Source organism: Schistocerca americana, chromosome 4, assembly GCF_021461395.2.
Source record: "Schistocerca americana isolate TAMUIC-IGC-003095 chromosome 4, iqSchAmer2.1, whole genome shotgun sequence".
Taxonomy (NCBI): Eukaryota; Metazoa; Arthropoda; class Insecta; order Orthoptera; family Acrididae; genus Schistocerca; species Schistocerca americana.
Window position 1 is genome coordinate 27,820,028 of NC_060122.1, and position 20,269 is coordinate 27,840,296.

The following is a 20,269-nucleotide window of genomic DNA, read 5'->3' on the forward strand; positions in this document are numbered from 1 at the left end:
AGCTTGCTCTTGAGCAGGAATTTCAAAAATTTCTACATATATATCCTGGATAACAAAATGGAAAATGTTGTTTATAAACAAGTATTGTAAATAGTTAGAATATGTTTTCAATAATTTTCTTTTACCTCTTATACTTTAAAGTTTATGCTTTTATTCGAACTACCATACAATCTCATATCAACTTCCTGACTGAAGCCGGATATCCCAGTTAGTTATTAATAATTCTTATTGCTTCCCACTCCATGTTACTGGCTGGTTATTCTAGTCTCCTTTTACCACAATACAAAAAAATAGTGCTTTAAATTATAATAATCACATCTGATCTACTGACAAAACAGTTGGCTTGGGATGAACTGTGAGTGCTTTGTGGCTATGTCGTACTGAACAACTGTGTCAAACTGCTGCTGGACTGTTACTGATTACACAGTGTCATGTGACTGCCCAGTGCATTTTCAGTTGGTAAAATTGTCATTTCATATAGCCAGTCCAGATTGGTACAGTTGTGAACAATGTTTGGATAAATTTGGTCAATGTGTTTGTTCCTTCCCTGTTTAACATTAAAGTAAGTTATGGGAGCTGGATATACTTTTACATCTTTAACATCTGTGCTACCATCAGTTGCAAGTCAAAAGGGGTTTTCTTGTAAGTATTATAGTACATCACTCTGTGTTCCAGATGACAAAGAATTTATAAATTCAGTTGTTTTAGTTCTTCCACAACTTTATTTTTAGCAATGTGAGAATCAGGATACATTTTTTTTGAACAGCAGTGAAATATAATCTGCATAAGAAAGTGGCGAGCTGTGTTCAACAATAAATGAACCAAAAAGCATTGGGGACAGAGTCTTCCTCACCAGATTTTATTCCAAATGATGACAACGATGCATTTGAAGACTGAAGGTTTGCTAGCTCTACAAATACTTCAGACAGAACATGATGACAGCAGTCATCACGACCGGCATGCTTTATAGAAATATCTACTGAGCACACTACACAAAAAACATTTTGGCCTGATTTATTTGATTTTACCAAACATGATCATTCTTTACTATACTGTTCCTGAAATTTCTGTCCAGTTTTACATTTTTCGTCACACTGCCATCCACTGTACTAACACTTTGGTGTTCCACAATATTACTGTCTGAATTTGGTACAGTGTTTTTCTCACTTGCAGTCAGGATATCTTTCACACAGTTTAATTTCACATCATCAGTTTTGTTATGCTTTCCTTACAGACACTATTAAAAATTGCTGAAGAAACAAAAAATTCTTAATTCCTTGCATTTTTAACAAACAATTAAAACTTTCCTTAGCAGCTACCACAGTGTATTCGAATGCCAAATGGACGAATATTACCACCAAACACAATGTAACTATTACCAAAAATACCATCAGTCTATACACAATTCATGTCGTACAGTCCTGCTGTGTTTCCATGCATGAGTCACTCATCTGAATTTAAATATTTCAAAGAGTTCACGGTTCCTATCTATTAAGTATTTGTTTATTATTATTATTCATTACATAATTTTTGCTCTCTTACGAAAAATCAGGGAACTACATTCTGGATGTATGTACACTTTATCACCACCTAGTATGTATGCACAGATTTACAGGTGGTTACAACTTGCACACATGGATGATGTGTCTATCAATTTTCTTAGTTCCACTGCTAGATGGCTGTCACATTAAACTTGTACGTTGAAATCATTCATAGACAGGTTAACTACATACTTTACAAAGAAATCATTACAATCTGTACAACATTTAGCAGCATATGACTGGCGGAAAGCAAACAGTATCTTTTCCATTTCTTTTTTCTTTTTTTTAAACATGAAATCGATTATGTCCATTTCCATAATTTTTAGTACGTCTCCGTAACTCCCTAATGAAGGTGATAAATCCATAATAATTACAGACAATCCATACTAGTTGGCAGCTATGACGTAGCACTGTATGAAATCTTATCAAGATCTGCAGCTTTTTTGAAAGTGGTGCTTCAAAGATTCAGAAAGGTAAATACCTGGGTGTAAAAACTGTAGAAATATGAAATGGAATGATCACATAGGCTCAGTCATAGGCAAAGTAGATGGCAGACTTGGGTTCACTGGTGGATTTCCAATAAAATACAATAAGCCTACAAAGGGGATTGCTTACAAAATACTGGTGTGACCCATTCTAGAATACTGCTCAAGTGTGTTGAAGCCATACCACATAGCATTGACAGCAGATATTTAATGTATATAGAGAAGGGCAGAACAAATGGTCACTGTTTTGTCTCACCCATGGGACAGTGTCATGGAGATGCTGCACAAACTGAATTGGCAGACACTAGAAGATAGATACAAAGTATCCTAGGAAAACTAACTTGCAATGTTTCAAGACTCACCTTTAAATGATGAATCTATAAATATTCTACAACTCTGTACATACTCTCCTGTAAGAATTGTAAGGACAAGACTAGATTAATTACAGTGTGTGCAGATGCATTTAAACTCTGATTCTTCCCAGGTTTCACACTCAGAACGGAATGGGAAGATGCCTTAATAACCGGTGTAATTGGATGTACCCTCTGATATCCGCTGCACAGTGGTTTGCAGCATATGGGTGTAGATGTATAAAAAGGTCTATAGATCCTAAGAACTGTTATAAATCAGTCATAGCATTTTGATGCCTCTCAATGGGCTTTCACAAGAAGTGTGTTTTTATATACTTCCAGCTGGCAAACTACTGTTAACAAACACACAGAACACTACATTGTCAGTGTGTTAATAATGCAGATAAGTTCTACTTTATTTGTGGTGCAATTACATTTGCTTCATAGCAGTGATCAATTACATCACCTATTTAAAGAAAGGCATATTTACCGTATTTTGACTATAAGACAGGAGACCAGGACATGGGATGCACTACACGTTCATCAAACCTCAAAACGGTTTGGAGGGCGATCACCAATCATCACTGATGACTTATTTCTGTGTAATTCCCATTTTAAAAAAATGAGTCTCCCTGAACAAAAATACCTCCGCAACTTCCCCCGTACCTTATGACAAGGTACACCATCTTTCTGAACCAAGAAGTGAACTGTAACGAATGTTTAACTGAAGGTGAAAATCCTTTCAGTCCAAGAAATGTAAACTTCTCTCTTAAAGCATGTAATCCTGGATACATATGATGACGCATGGTAAGTTCAATGATTTCACTGGGAGTCTAGAACATTTTACAAATAAGGAAAAACTTTTGGTATTACATTTGAAACAGTGAAATTATCTATATGACTCTGCCGAAGTGACTACATTTTGAAACAGAACTAAGGATTTGGAGAAGTTCTTTAAAACTGAATGACCTCTCATACTGCAAAGATATAGATGTACAGTCCTGATCTGTGGAGATCCTTCACTGATGCTTTGAAGATAAGTCTTAACCCTGTAACTGCTATGGATGTGTTAACATGCACACCTTTGTACCTGTCCCTGTGTGCTCTGAACGTGTTTATGCGCACCACCAGTCCTTCTACATGGTACTCTGAACATGTCTATGAGTAGACACATTCAGAGTACCAGGTAGAAGGTGCGCGTAAACAAGTTCAGAGCATACATGAACAGGTACAAAGACACGCACGTTAACACGTCCAGAGCAGTTAAAGGGTTAAAGCCGTACTTTTACACAACAGTACCAACACAAAAGAAATTACTCCAGTCAGGCTATTTATCATATTTGGGTATGACTGTGCTAGATACAAGAGGAAAATGTGTGGGGGTTTCAAAGCTATTGCCATATTACTAGGTCCGTACGCCTGATGCACCTAGCACAGTTGTTTCCTGTGCAAGAGGAAACCACTGTGCTTGTGACAGACATTACTTGCAGAAAAGTCAGCCACAGAAAGAGGTTTTAACTCCTTAAAATGTCGTGCGTGGACTATCAATGTATCCAAGCAAATATTTTGTTCTGGCACTACACATAAGACTGTGATTTACGAAGGGGTGTTTTTTTTTTTTTTTTTTTTTTTTTTTTTTTTTTTTTTTTTTTTTTTTTTTAATGGCCCTGCATTGATTTATTTACATCAAAAATTCCCCAGGTTCAGTTCGAAAAAACTTACATACAGATGTGCGGATGGATATGTGTGTGTGTGTGTGCGCGCAAGTGTATACCTGTCCCTTTTTCCCCTTAAGGAAAGTCTTTCCACTCCCGGGATTGGAATGACTCCTTACCCTCTCTCTTAAAACCCACATCCTTTCGTCTTTCCCTCTCCTTCCCTCTTTCCTGATGAAGCAACCGTGGGTTGCAAAAGCCTGAAATTTGTGTGTGTGTTTGTGTGTTTTTTATTGTTTTTATTGTCTCTACCAACATACCAACGCTTTCGCTTGGTAAATTACAGCTTCTTTGTTTTTAGACATATTACATTAAATATATTCGCACTTGCAAATAGGGACAACCAACAGCTGTAGAATGGCATGACGACAACGAAAATTTGTGCCAGATCATGACCCGAACCCGGACTTCGCACTTATCGCAAGCAAGGTGACTTACAATTTGTCTATCTGGGCATGACTCGCAGCCTGACCCACTCTTCCATACATTGTCAACCGGGCCATGAGTTGAGCACAGATAGCCAAATGGTAAGGCAACCGCTTGTGGGAAATCCCGGTTTGATTCCTGGATGGGCACAAATTTTCGCTGTTGTCATTCCATTCTACAACTGATAGTTGCCCTTATTCGCAAGTGCAAATACATTTAATGTATTTCATAGCGGCTGTAGTCACTGCAACGCCTGCATGCCAGACCCGAGGAACTCTGCATCGTAATCAGAATAAAACAGGGACTGCAATATCATATCATCTTTACAGTGAGTAGCAATCTATCCTTTTCAGAAGTACTGATATTCCAAACTGGACTTTCCATTGTTTTATTAATTAAATATGATTACATCTTCCACTGCTCTTTGTTCCTTTGTCCTTTTGTTCATTTTTTTTGTGTCTACTTGTAATTTCTGACATGCACCTCTCAATTACCTTCAGGTTTGGTATAGTTTTCACACTTAAAAGTCCAAGGCCTTTTGCCAGGAGAAAAAACAATGATACTGATTGCAAACTTTCCTTTTCAGACACAATGAAGCCTTCATTATAAAAACCTATTTAGTTTACTAAAACCACTCCAGGCTACTTTTTACTCATACATTTATGTCTTCCTCTACACATCCAACTGTCTTCCTCAGCAGCTCCAAATACAAAAACTCAATCTGTAACCTATTAGTTTATTGTTAATTTGTGAAGGGTTGGCAGAAGAGCCAACACCGTGTTGCTAGAGGAGGCCGAAATGCACGCTTTTAATCTCACGCAGATTGGTGTGAGGTCTGGAACCAGGTAAAGTAATTATCCTATAAAGAAAAGAACGTAGTTCTTGGAATACTTAACTTTAATCCACAATTGGAGAACATCGCTCTTGTTTAGACATTATTACAATCTCAATATAAACTGGCAATGGCGCCTTGCTAGGTCGTAGCAAATGACGTAGCTGAAGGCTATGCTAACTATCGTCTCGGCAAATGAGAGCGTATTTGTCAGTGTGGTGTCGCTAGCAAAGTCTGCTGTACAACTGGGGCGAGTGCTAGGACGTCTCTCTAGACCTGCCGTGTGGCGGCGCTCGGTCTGCAATCACTGACAGTGGCGACATGCGGGTCCGGCGTATACTAATGGACTGCGGCCGATTTAAAGGCTACCACCTAGCAAGTGTGGTGTCTGGCGGTGACACCACAATTTGTATTCTTTTCTTTTTTACAATCTCACTGTATATTACTTTTTAGTTTTATTATCCCTGATTCTCAAACCCCTGCCCAATCACCCACCCAGAACTTTCACCCCCCCACCCTTCTACCCCCCCCCCCCCCCCACCGCCACCCCACCCCCATTCTCATTCTCTCTCTCTCTCTCTCTCTCTCTCACACACACACACACACACACACACACACACACACACACACAAATGAAACTGAACTGAGAATGTCAAGATATCCATTTTAGCAAAGTACATCTCAATGTGAACAAAAAATTCAACATACCCATGGAAACAAACACTATTACATTAGTTTCCTATTATTTCTTGATGACAACAGGAGAAATCTACTTGTTTATCCACCTGCAACAGCATCTGTAGAATAAAAGAGGAAAATCATATACAATTTGTTAACATAATCAGCATCACACAAATTACTCTTGTTGGGATACATATAATAATTTTAAACACAAACAGACTCAAAGACTGAATGCATCGGCAGAGTAGCAGAGGTCTCATAGTTTACTGAAATTACAATTCTTAGAAAAGAGCCCCACAGACAATTTGAATTACTGTCAATCTTGAACAAGACACATATTACTTCTGTGTAAAACTTCATACACTTTAGGATATTCCTTTCATTTAAAGTTTAAATTACATGTGTGCTTTATGTAACTCAAGCCATTTCGTAATTTTATCTCCATGTGAAAATTCAATGCATTAAATAATAAAAAAATAAAATAAAAATAAAAAAAACTAAGACTGGGAATAAAATTGCAAAATTGTACAAATTATTTTCTGTAAATGTATCTCATTATGGGCCTAAAAACCAAAATTTCACCAGGTGCACATGAAGCATCAGTGTGATCAAAAATAAATGCTTCATATAATGTGAAGGAAGTCATCAACAACGAATAAGTGCTTTCCCAGAGATTTGAAATTCCAACACTGATATCACTATCCACAAAAGCACTAAACTGTTGGTAGTTTATGCTTCAATTAAATGACAAAATTATTTCAGGCAAATTAGGAGGTTTAGGAATTCATAGGAGGGGAGAAATGTGGTTCAAATCATATTTCCAATACTGAACAAAGGTTGTAAAAATCACATCAGTTCATTTTTATCATAAAATGAAAAGCATTTGATACAGTAGAGCTATACAGTGATGTTTCAGATCCTATGCGTTCCTTGTACATAAATGGTGTACTGGTCTCAGGACAGTTCTGGAAATTCTCATTGTTCATTGATGATGACAGTGTAACAGTAAGCAGCACAACAGAATTTTGGTATACAAATACTGCTCAAGTGAAACTGATTCGATGCAAACAGGTTGAGACTTAATGTAAATGAAACAGATTGCATATAATCTGCCATCTGAAGTGTGAGAAAACTTGGCTCTAATAAAATGAAACCACAAAAATATTGCTGGAAAGAAACAAACAACAGTAGTAATTACAGACACACGAATGAAACTTAAAAGTCCTTCATTCCTGAGTGAATGAACTCACAGACTAAATAATATTATTTATATTGGCATAAAATAAAGGTAATGCAAAAGCTGTTGTAGCCATAATGATTCATAAAAACTAGAAATTGAGGATTGTGAATTACAGATTCATTAATGAGGGGTATGTTTCTGCCATGTAAATGCTAGCATCAATTGTCAAACAGTTATGCTCTGACACGGTTATACCTACACGACTCTTTTGGTAACGGACTAATGGTGACAATGTTATAATCGAAATATAGATCTGCAATAAATTACAGATTATGTGATTGACCGCTGTCCTCCTTTACATTTGAAGTACAAAACATTCCAGACAGTGTGAAACAAAACAGAGAGACTGAAAGGAAATATGAAAAGGATCAGCTAGTTGATACTGAGAAATATTCTGAGGGAAACAACACATGAAATTGCTATAGAAACTTCAAAACTAAGCCCACAGAGTTTTAACCACAAAGTCTCTGATTCCAGAAAGACAATGGGCAATCTGCTCTAACAATCAAGAACATTGCAATGAACTCACCTGATAGTTCAAAGAGCTAATTAACTGCCCAGAGCCAACCCAAAGAGACCCACCAAAAGAACCTGAGGACACTAATCCAAATTCATTACCATCAGATGAAGTAGAAACTGTCAGTCAGAACAAAAGACTCAAAAACAATCATAGCACTGGGGAAGGGAAGAGGGAATCATAGTAGAAATCCTCAAATCAGCAGACTCGAATGCCATAAGAAATCACAAAAATCATGCGAGACATTTGGAAAACAGAACAAATTATAGACAACTGTGAAAATGCATTAGTTCATACGTTACAGAAGAAGGGAGACAGAACAGATGTAAATACCTACAGTGAACTCACAAATATTAATTGCATACAAAATTCTATCCCAGTGTCTTCTTGATAGAGCACAGGGACAACTTGAATAAAAAATTGGAGAATATCTGGATATAAGAGAGGATTCAGAGAAGGTCATAAGAGAAATTCTAGGTACAAAACTTGTAGAGTTTTGTTTACAAGTTTTCTACCTACAATTTTTCTTATAGTTTTGCATTCCTTCCCCTAAGTGTTTTCAATGTCTACTTTTGTCTTCCAAATTAGCGTTACTGATGCATAGAGGCATTCTGGTTTAATTATTGTATTGTAATGTCTTAGTTTTGTGTGTCTGTAGATACATTTCGTGTCATATTTATTGTGTATAAATTGTAGGCCCACGTGGAGTTTGCTGGTCTCCCATTGAGCACCTCCCCTTGTGGCAGATAGGGGAATGCTCACCAGATATGGTGGGTACCAGGGAAATAAAATACCCAAGGTGGACCAAGACCAGCAGTTGCTGCCTTGTAGTATGATACTGGCTTATCAAAGTCTGAGGTGAGTTAACCCTGAAAGAAAATCCTCAATTAAGTTAGGCCTGGGAAGCCAGTAAAGGAGATTATTTGTAGTTGCTTTCAAGACACATAAGAGCCTCAGAACGCAATCAACTCAAGATACCAGCATGAGCAGACTCATGTCAGGGATGATGGTTTAAGGCCTGATAATAGCCAGGGTCTTGCAAAATGCAAAGATCATGGAGAAGACTTACACGAATTGGGACCATCAACTTACTCAGCCACAACTCAGCCACACAGGAAAATGTGAAGAAATAGTGGACCTTATGGAAAGGAGAAAATTAATGATGCTGGGGGACGAGTGAAACAAAGTGGAAAGGGAAAGGCATGAAGAAATTAAGGAAACAGTACACACTGCATTGGCATGGAAATAACAAAGAGATGAAGAATGGTGTTGGTTCTATCACGAATAAAGATCTAGAAGGAGTCACTGACATTGAATACATTAGGGAGACAATAATAAAGATGACTGTACATTTAGGGAAAGAAAAGCTAACTTTCGTACAGGTGTATGCAACTCAAACTGGATGTCAAGAGGATAAGACCAGTTTCTTGAAGATTTGGAAATAGTGATTAGTAAAGATAGAGAGATCATTATAGGAGACCTAAATGCACAGACTGGGACAGATAGAACAGGATATGAAAATGTAATGGGACCGCATGGATATGGTAGAAGAAATGTAGAAGGTGAGCATCACCTAGACTTCTGTATGAGGAATGGGTTGGCGGTGAAAAACAGTTGGTTTGAGAAGAGAGAGATCCATAAGATTACACAATACAGTTGGGATGGATTACAAAAGACTGCAGTTGATTATGTCGTCATAGATCACTGATGTCAGAGTAATCCCTAGTGAGAGCCTTGACAGTGACCACCGTCTATTAGTAGCAGACCTGAGAAACTTCCATGTGCCAAAAGTACAGAACAAGAAAATGCCAAAAATCAAAGTATGGGAACTCCAGAAAACAGAAGAGAGCTGAATATCAGAATCAGATAAAATCCCTATTACCAAGAGATGAAAGGAAAAATGGAGAGGCAGAATGGACCACATTAAGGTACACATTGGTAAAGGAAGCCACTGAAGTTTGTGGGAAGACAAGTATGATGACAAGAGAGAAGGAAACACCTTGGTGGAATGAAAGTGTGAGAGCAGTAACCATGGAAAGAAATCTCTTCAGGAAAGAGAGGGATTGAGAGAAAAATAAACCCAAACTTATTAGAGATGAGGCAAAGATCAGAAACCTCAAACAAATGCACCGAATCAAGAAACTGGAAGTTATAAGAACAGTTGCAGAAGAAAAGACCAAGGCATGGAAGATATTCACTCAGAAATTGGAGGAGGACAGTAGAGGCAATAAGAAACTGTTGTATAGGGTTATCAGAGGTAAACAGAAACCAATGAAAACCACAGAAGCACTTGAAGACGAAAATGGAAATCTGGTTAGGACAGAAAGTGACATGAGAGAAGTCCTGAAAAACCATTTCCATCACCTTTTAAATAGATCTACATCTACATTCATACTCCGCAAGCCACCCAACGGTGTGTGGCGGAGGGCACCCCACATGCCACCGTCATTACTTCCCTTTCCTGTTCCAGTCGCATATGGTTCGCGGGAAGAACGACTGCCAGAAAGCCTCCGTGCATGCTCGAATCTCTCTAATTTTACATTCGTGATCTCCTCGGGAGGTATAAGTAGAGGGAAGCAATATATTCGATACCTCATCCAGAAACGCACCCTCTCGAAACCTGGACAGCAAGCTACACCGCGATGCAGAGCGCCTCTCTTGCAGAGTCTGCCACTTGAGTTTGCTAAACATCTCCGTAGTGCTATCACATTTACCAAATAGCCCTGTGACGAAACGTGCCGCTCTTCTATGGATCTTCTCTATCTCCTCTGTCAACGCGACCTGATACGGATCCCACACTGATGAGCAATATTCAAGTATAGGTCGAACGAGTGTTTTTTAAGCCACCTCCTTTGTTGATGGACTACATTTTCTAAGGACTCTCCCAATGAATCTCAACCTGGCACCTGCCTCACCAACAATAAATTTTATATGATCATTCCATTTCAAATTGTTCCGCACGCATACTACCATATATTTTACAGAAGTAACTGCTACCAGTGTTTGTTCCGCTATCATACAATCATACAATAAAGGATCCTTCTTTCTATGTATTCACAATACATTACATTTGTCTATGTTAAGGGTCAGTTGCCACTCCCTGCACCAAGTGCCTATCCGCTGCAGATCTTCCTGCATTTCGCTGCAATTTTCTAATGCTGCAACTTCTCTGTATACTACAGCATCATCCACGAAAAGCCACATCGAACTTCCGACACTATCTACTAGGTCATTTATATATATTGTGAAAAGCAATGGTCCCATAACACTCCCCTGTGGCAAACCAGAGGTTACTTTAACATCTGTAGACGTCTCTCCGTTGAGAACAACATGCTGTGTTCTGTTTGCTAAAAACTCTTCAATCCAGCCACACAGCTGGTCTGATGTTCTGTACACCCTTACTTTGTTTATCAGGCGACAGTGCAAAACTGTATATAAAGCCTTCCAGAAGTCAAGGAAAATGGCATCTACCTGGGAGCCTGTATCTAATATTTTCTGGGTCTCAGGAACAAATAAAGTGAGTTGGGTCTCACATGATCACTGTTTCCGGAATCCATGTTGATTCCTACAGAATAGATTGTGGGTTTCCAGAAATGACATGATACGTGAGCAACAAACATGTTCTAAAATTCTACAAAAGATTGACATCAGAGATATAGGCCTATAGTTTTGCGCATCTGCTCGATGACCCTTCTTGAAAACTGGAACCACCTGTGCTCTTTTCCAATCACTTGGAATCTTCCATTCCTCTAGAGACTTGCGGTACACGTCTGTTAGAAGGGCGGCAAGTTCTTTTGCGTAGTCTGTGTATAATCAAATTGGTATCCCATCAGGTCCAGTAGACTTTCCTCTGTTGAGTGATTTCAATTTCTATTCTATTCATTGGACATATATTTCAATGTCACCCATTTTTTTTGTTCGTGCGAGGATTTAGAGAAGGAACTGCAGTGCAGTCTTCCTCTGTGAAACAGCTTCAGAAAAAGGTGTTTAGTATTTCAGCTTTATGTGTGTCATCCTCTGTTTCAATGCCTTTATCATCCCAGAGTGTCTGGATATGCTGTTTCGATCCACTTACTGATTTAACGTAAGACCAGAACTTCCTAGGATTTTCTGTCAAGTCGTTACATAGAGTTTTACTTTTCGAATTCACTGAACGCTTCACACATAGCCCTCCTTATGCTAACTTTTACGTTTTTTAGCTTCTGTTTGTCTGAGAGGTTTTGGCTGCATTTAAATTTGCAGTGAAGCTCTCTTTGCTTTCGCAGCAGTTTCCTAACTTTGTTGTTGAACCACAGTGGGTTTTTCCTGTCCCTGACAGTTTTACTCGGCACGTATCTGTCTAAAACGCATATTATGATTGCTTTGAACTTTTTCCATAAACACTCAACATTCTCAATGTCAGAACAGAAATTTTCGTTTTGATCTGTTAGGTAGTCTGAAATCTGCCTCCTATTACTCTTGCTAAACGGATAAACCTTCCTCCCTTTTTTTTATATTCCTATTTACTTCCATATTCAGGGATGCTGCAACGGCCTTATGGTCACTGATACCCTGTTCTGCACTTACAGAGTCGAAAAGATCAGTTGAAGAACCAAATACAGAACTGGAAATACACACTAACAATGCAGAAACTCCCATCACATGAACAGAAACAGAGGCAGTCTTAAAATCTATGCCTAAAGACAAATCTTCAGGTGCAGATGAAGTGAACGCAGACATGATAAAGCCAGCAGGTATTCAAGGCATACAATGGCTGCAATGAGTACTCAATGCCATAAGGATACATAACAAAATACCTGCAGATTGGAGCAAGGGTGTAATAACTCCCCTGTTTAAGAAAGGTAGCAGACGGAAACCCACCAACTATAGAGGAATAGCCATATTGTCTCATGGACTGAAAATACTTGAGAAGATCATAGAAAACAGACAGAACTATTGTAGAACCACAGCTGGAGGAGGAACAATATGGCTTCAGAAGTAACAGAGCAACAATAGATCTAATTTTTAGCACCAACATGTTGATGGAAAAGTATTGGGAGAAAGGCAAGAACCTGGTCACTGTATTCCTGGATATAGAAAAAGCCTATGATAGTGTTATAAGAGAGAAGATCTGTGAATGCCTGAAGAAAAAGAATGTGCCTGAAGGACTAATAAGAAAAATTCAGATGTTGTACAACGATTGTACTAGCTGTTTACAAATTGGGAAAAGACGATCATCATGGCTTGAGACCAAGAGTGGAGTTCAGCAAGGAAGTGTACGGTCCCCACTACTATTCAACAAGTAAGATCACTTTTATGGGATGACTTGATTCCAAAACCAGCCAAACTGTTGATGTTTAATAGCTATTTCATACCAATATTGACCTATGGTATCGAAACATGTACCCTCACAAACAAGAGAATCATCAAGCCTGCAAGCATCAGACATGAAATTTCTTAGATCCACCATCCAGAAGACCAAGATGGACAAGTTAAGGAATGAGGAGATGAGGAAAGAAGACAGAGTAAAGACATTCCGATTAGATTGAATTGGCACATCTAAACTTCGATGGTATGGGCATGTGATAAGAATGGAGCCAACTAGAACAGCCAAAATAAATTTGGAAAGACAGGTGGATAAGAACAGACCTCAAGGAATACCTCAAACTCGATGGGTGGACTAGATTAAGGCAAATCTAGTGATCAGAGGATGGACAGTGGATGACTTTCTCCGTGAACAGGTGTATTTGGACAGGACGAAGTGGAAGAGGCTCATTACCAGTACCTGAGAAACTGGAACTGTTGAACGATGATGACAAAATTTGTAGACAGATCATACCAATTCAGAAGCAATCAGGAAATCAAACAATATACAAATATTCACACTGACATTAGAAAATGATGGCTAAGATTCTAAGAGCACATTAAAGGAATGAATCTAGACAGATTTACAAAACAAATAGTCAATTTAAAACAAGTGTACGGCCAAAATAGACACGATGAAATGAGTTGGCAAGGTCAAAACTGACATGAAACTGGCAGGAATTACTCCAGAATATAAACAAAACCATGATACCTTCTGGTCGAAAATTCACAAACAAGTTGACCAAATACAACTGTCACCAGTCTCTAATCTAGTGGTTTTCATATTTTAAGCTGTAATATCCATAGTCTGAGAAACAAATCTTTTGAACTTGAAGCTGCTATTAAGAGGCCAGTATTGATTGTAAGTGTATTGTGGGGTTTAGGGATGGCAGTTATTGCTGAAACAACCAGGTTTTGGTTATATCAGCTTTCTTCCACATCAGTTTAACGTGACATTTAAAAATGTTCAAAATAACCATTTTCTGATATGACCAGTTTTCAGTTTTTTATTCATATTATTTCTTCTAACAAATGTAGAAATAAATAAAAAAAAAAAAAAAAAAAAAAAAAAAACTGAAAAATTTGACACTGTTTCAAGATACATAGCATCAAGAATCAAAAGCTTAGTCTATTCACCGTTCACTGCTTTTGTCAAAAAGTAATAAGTTGTTGAATACCAAAAACAATGACCAGTTTCACCTATTGAATCTAATTTTTTTTACTTAAACTCTGCTCAAAAATCATTTTGTGATTGGGGATCATACCACTATTTGGGCGTTACAAACAGACAGTGATAAAGGGTGAAAACTGAGGTTGAAAAACTGTTTTCTCATCTTAATGTGTCTTTTTTTCTAGGGCTACAAGAAGATAAAGGCATATTATGTGGACACAGGCAGCATATCAGCTACTTTCTATTTTTATTGTACACATTGAATGAATTACTGTTAAGTTTTTAATGTGTTACTATTACAATAATTTCCCTCCTCTTCTATTATGTCATGGAAACAGCAGGCAAATCTTTAATATTTTAAAGCAAATGAAGCATTGTACTTCATTGCTAGGTCACTACCTAAAATTATGAGGTTAATTCAAATGCAATCTGGTCAGTGCGTCTACCTTTGCCTTACACATAAGGTGGCACCACGTAACTGCAGGTATGGTGGCGCCGTCTATTGGTAGCGAGAGTGATGCGTGCGCGCTCTTTGATGTTGCATAGTGCCAGTGTGGTTTCACACCGAAGAGAAACTGGTCACACAAGTTATCATCCACTACCGAACATGCAGGCAAGTAAGCAGGAACAATGAGAAGTGATTTGATTTTTGGTGGCAGAGGGAGTTGGAGGCTGTGAAATGTATTGAAGGATGAAAGTTGTGTAGGGTGATTGGTTGGTTGGTCTGGGGAAGACCAGACAGCGTGGTCATCAGTCTCATCGGATTAGGGAAGGATGGGGAAGGAAGTCGGCCGTGCCCTTTCAGAGGAACCATCCCGGCATTTGCCTGGAGTGATTTAGGGAAATCACGGAAAACCTAAATCAGGATGGCCAGACGCGGGATTGAACCGTCGTACTTCCGAATGCGAGTCCAGTGTCTAACCACTGCGCCACCTCGCTCAGTGTGTAGGGTGAGTACAGCCTGAGTTGTTCAAGTGTTGCGGAATGGTGCAAATGATTCCTTGAGGGGCACTAGTAAATGGAAGACGATGCTCGTCCTGGAAAGGCTCATCATGTCATCACACTGGAAATGGTTGCGGAAGTGAATGCTTTAGTCTTGGAAAACTGCAGAATCACCGTGGACGGGATCCATCAGTTACTGGGTATTAGCGTGGGGCACTGTCCACACCGTAGTGCATCAACACTTGAACTTTTGAAAAATCTGTGCACAGTGGGTTCCCCACCAACTGACCGCCAAACAGCGCAGTACTTGTATGGCACTGTCTTTGAGTCATCTGCACCTCCAACTCCCTCTGCCACCAATATGGCTTTCTGTCACGTAATGTCACAGGTGATGAAACATGGTGTCACCATTTTGAATCGGAAAGCAATCGTCAGAGCAAGCACTGGAAACATGCGACTTCAACACCTCCAAAGAAATCAAAGGCTGTGCACACCAGTTCTGGTAAGGTCATGATGTCCTTCTTTTTTGACCACAAGGGCCCACTGCTTGTCGAGTTCTGGAACGGGGAACCACCATCAATGCAACGCATGGCCAATAAGGTGAAGACAACATCACAGCAGTTTTGGTGGGAAACTGCTGGAATATCCACTGTACAGTTCCAATCTTTCACCGTGTGACTATCATGTGTTTGGACCTCTAAAACAAGCTATTCATGGACATTGATTCACAACGGACGTTGAAATGTGGGACTCAGTCGAGGCCTGGATCTGACAGCAGCCTACTAGCTTCTTCAAGGATAGAATCGACCAGCCAGTCTTGCAATGGGATAAATGCGCCAATAGTTTTGGTGACTATTTTTGAGTATGTGTACTGCATATAGCTCCTTTTTTGAGTTAAAAAAATCATTGCCGTTACTTTACATTAGTGATCGGGTTTCATTTGAATGCCCCTTATATTTCCAGAATAGGGTTGATGCCATCAAGCAATTCTATGGACGTCTGGTGATGACAGCAAAAAGCTACCATATAGAAATGGTAAGAGCAACTCTTGCACACTGCACCTACACGCATACGTTAAGCCACGACACATGGCAACAGGAACATTATTGTCTCAATGACGCTGTACCAGTTCTTATGCCACATGTTTGACACTTGTTTCTGTTGGCACTGTTACTTAAATAGCACTGATCACTTTTCCCATATTCTATAACACCACAATATTTCAAATCAATGCAAACTTTATGAATAAAAATTGCTCCTTTTTTAAAAATAGTTTATTGAAAAACAAAAAAACAAAATCAGCACTGTTGCTGTGGCTAACTGACATTTTGGTTTTTACCTGGTTATTAGCAAAATAGTATGCAGCTTTACTGTATGATTAAATGATGATGGCGTCCTCTTGGGCAAAATATTCCGGAGATAAAATAGTCCCCCATTCGGATCTCCAGGCAGGGACTACTCAAGAGGATGTCGTTATGAGGAGAGAAAAAACTGGCGTTCTACGGGTTGGAGCGTGGAATGTCAGATCCCTTAATCGGGCAGGTAGGTTAGAAAATTTAAAAAGGGAAATGGATCGGTTAAAGTTAGATATAGTGGGAATTAGTGAAGTTTGGTGGCAGAAGGAACAAGACTTTTGGTCAGGTGAATACAGGGTTATAAATACAAAATCAAATAGGGGTAATGGAGGAGTCGGTTTAATAATGAATAAAAAAATAGGAGTGCGGGTAAGCGACTACAAACAGCATAGTGAACGCATTATTGTGGCCAAGATAGACACAAAGCCCTACGCCTACTACAGTAGTACAAGTTTATATGCCAACTAGCTCTACAGATGATGAAGAAATTGAAGAAATGTATGATGAGATAAAAGAAATTATTCAGATTGTGAAGGGAGACGAAAATTTAATAGTCATGGATGACTGCAATTCGAGTGTAGGAAAAGGAAGAGAGGGAAACGTAGTAGGTGAATATGGATTGGGGCTAAGAAATGAAAGAGGAAGCCACCTGGTAGAATTTTGCACAGAACATAACTTAACCATAGCTAACACTTGGTTCAAGAATCATGGAAGAAGTTTGTATACATGGAAGAACCCTGGAGATACTAAAAGGTTTCAGATAGATTATATAATGGTAAGACAGAGATTTAGGAACCAGATTTTAAATTGTAAGACATTTCCAGGGCAGATGTGGACTCTGACCACAATCTATTGGTTATGAACTGTAGATTAAAACTGAAGAAACTGCCAAAAGGTGGGAATTTAAGGAGATGGGACCTGGATAAACAGAAAGAACCAGAGGTTGTACAGAATTTCATGGAGAGCATAAGGGAACAATTGACAGGAATGGGGGAAAGAAATACAGTAGAAGAAGAATGGGTAGCTTTGAGGAATGAAATAGTGAAGGCAGCAGAGGATCAAGTAGGTAAAAAGATGAGGGCTAGTAGAAATCCTTGGGTAACAGAAGAGATACTGAATTTACTTGATGAATGGAGAAAATACAAAAATGCAGGAAGTGAAGCAGGCAAAAATGAATACAAATGTCTCAAAAATGAGATTGACAGGAAGTGCAAAATGGCTAAGCAGGGATGGCAAGAAAACAAATGTAACGATGTAGAGGCTTATCTCACGAGGGGTAAGAAAGATACTGCCTACAGGAAAATTAAAGAGACCTTTGTAGGAATGAGAACCACTTGCATGAATATCAAGAGCTCAGATGGAAACCCAGTTCTAAGCAAAGAAGGGAAAGCAGAAAGGTTGAAGGAGCATATAGAGGGTCTATACAGGGGCGATGTTCTTGAAGACAATATTATGGAAATGGAAGAGAATGTAGATGAAGATGAAATGGGAGATATGATACCGTGTGAAGAATTTGACAGAGCACTGAAAGACCTAAGTCTAAACAAGGCCCGGGAGTAGACACTTTTGTGGCGGCGTTCGTAGCGACAAGCAATTCGCTGCAGAAACGGCTTACGAAGTCACCGCCACACTTTTAATAGCGGGCCGACCGGTCCGCTGGAACAGTGAACAGAAAGATGAAAACCCAAACACTCTGATTAAATAAAAGTCGGTACTTATCTTTATTAACGAAGATACAGAAACAGTAGTGAACTCCGTGTCTACAGAGCTCTGTCTAGTTCGAGTCGGAGCGGCTAGGTCAGCGTCGGCTGACGACAAACAACAACTCTGCTGCGATGAACACACAACTGACTAGCAAGTACACAATTCGGTGGCGAGTATACAACTGAGCGGCGAATACAGAACTGTCCTAGCGCTCGTGACTCCAGCCCTTAAGAAACCAGAAGCCAGCGGTGGCGCGCGCAGACTTGCGGCGATTTCCTGTATCACTGGCGCTGCTTATGCGGACGGTGTCCGGACTTTGATGCTGCCAACCTTTTGGCAGCGGGCTCGGGTGGCATTGCTGGCTAGGATATAACAGACACCATTCCATTAGAACTATTGACAGCCTTGGGAGAGCCAGTCCTGACAAAACTCTACCATCTGGTGAGCAAGATGTATGAGACAGGCGAAATTCCCTCAGACTTCAAGAAGAATATAATAATTCCAATCCCAAAGAAAGCAGGTGTTGACAGATGTGAAAATTACCGAACTATCAGTTTAATATGTCACGGCTGCAAAATACTAACACGCATTCTTTACACACAAATGGAAAAACTGATAGAAGTCGACCTCGGGGAAGATCAGTTTGGATTCTGTAGAAATGTTGGAACACATGAGGCAAAACTGACCCTAAAACTTGTCTTAGAAGAAAGATTAAGGAAAGGCAAACCTATGTTTCTAGCATTTGTAGACTTAGAGAAAGCTTTTGACAATGTTGACTGGAATACTCTCTTTGAAATTATGAAGGTGGCAGGGGTAAAATACAGGGAGAGAAAGGATATTTACAATTTGTACAGAAAGCATGAGTCGAGGGACATGAAAGGGAAGCAGTGGTTGGGAAGGGAGTGAGACAGGGTTGTAGCCTCTCCCCGATGCTATTCAATATGTATATTGAGCAAGCAGTACAGGAAACAAAAGAAAAGTTTGGAGTAGGTATTAAAATCCATGGAGAAGAAATAAAAACTTTGAGGTTCGCCGATGACGTTGTAATTCTGTCAGAGACAGTAAAGGACTTGGAAGAGCAGTTGAACGGAATGGGCAGTGTCTTGAAAGGAGGGTATAAAATGAATATCAACAAAAGCAAAACGAGGATAATGGAATGTAGTCGAATTAAGTCGGGTGATGCTCAGGGAATTAGATTAGGAAATGAGACACTTAAGGCAGTAAAGGAGTTTTGCTATTTGGGGAGCAAAATAACTGATGATGGTCGAAGTAGAGAGAATATAAAATGTAGACTGGCAATGGCAAGGAAAGCGTTTCTGAAGAAGAGAAATTTGTTAACATCGAGTATAGATTTAAGTGTCAGGAAGTCGTTTCTGAAAGTATTTGTATGGAGTGTAGCCATGTATGGAAGTGAAACATGGACGATAAATAGTTTAGACAAGAAGAGAATAGAAGCTTTCGAAATGTGGTGCTACAGAAGAATGCTGAAGATTAGATGGATAGATCACATAACTAATGATGAGGTCACCAATATGGCGAAAAGGACCATTCACAACAACTCCCTATCGTGACTATGATGTCATGAAGTAAACATGACAACAAACACATAAATAGATCGAAAAACCATCACATACATATTCTGCTAAAAATATAATGAAACTAATGGAACAAGCAAGGGAAATTGGTGGTTTTTGGGTGGGGACAAACTAAAAATAAACACAAGCCACTAAACCAAACGACAAAAATGATAAAATAAAATGACCATAACCTTCCAAAAATCAACTAAAAACAATATCCACTGGAATCGAACACTCCCCTTGAGCTATATAGGTCAACAGTAACTATCGATACCAATTCATGAAACCCAAAACTACAACCACGTCCACAATCATCACTACCTCAAAAAACACAACAAACCAACAAAATTGGAATCTAACACTTCCCTTGACCTATATAGGTCAACAGCA

The 20,269-nt window shown here is 39.1% G+C and overlaps 1 protein-coding gene across 2 annotated transcripts in view; it reads right to left on the reverse strand.

Moving 5' to 3' along the window:
* Positions 1–20,269, reverse strand: part of LOC124612639 (putative transferase CAF17 homolog, mitochondrial) — a 57,946-nt gene that overhangs the window by 25,079 nt on the left and 12,598 nt on the right. The window contains exon 3 of one of the 2 annotated variants that reach the window (XR_006979557.1): positions 6,058–6,146. The exons of the other annotated variant lie outside the window; for it this stretch is intronic. The gene's annotated coding sequence lies outside the window, so the exon portion shown is untranslated. The remainder of the gene's footprint in view (positions 1–6,057; positions 6,147–20,269) is intronic. 2 annotated transcript variants of the gene reach the window in all.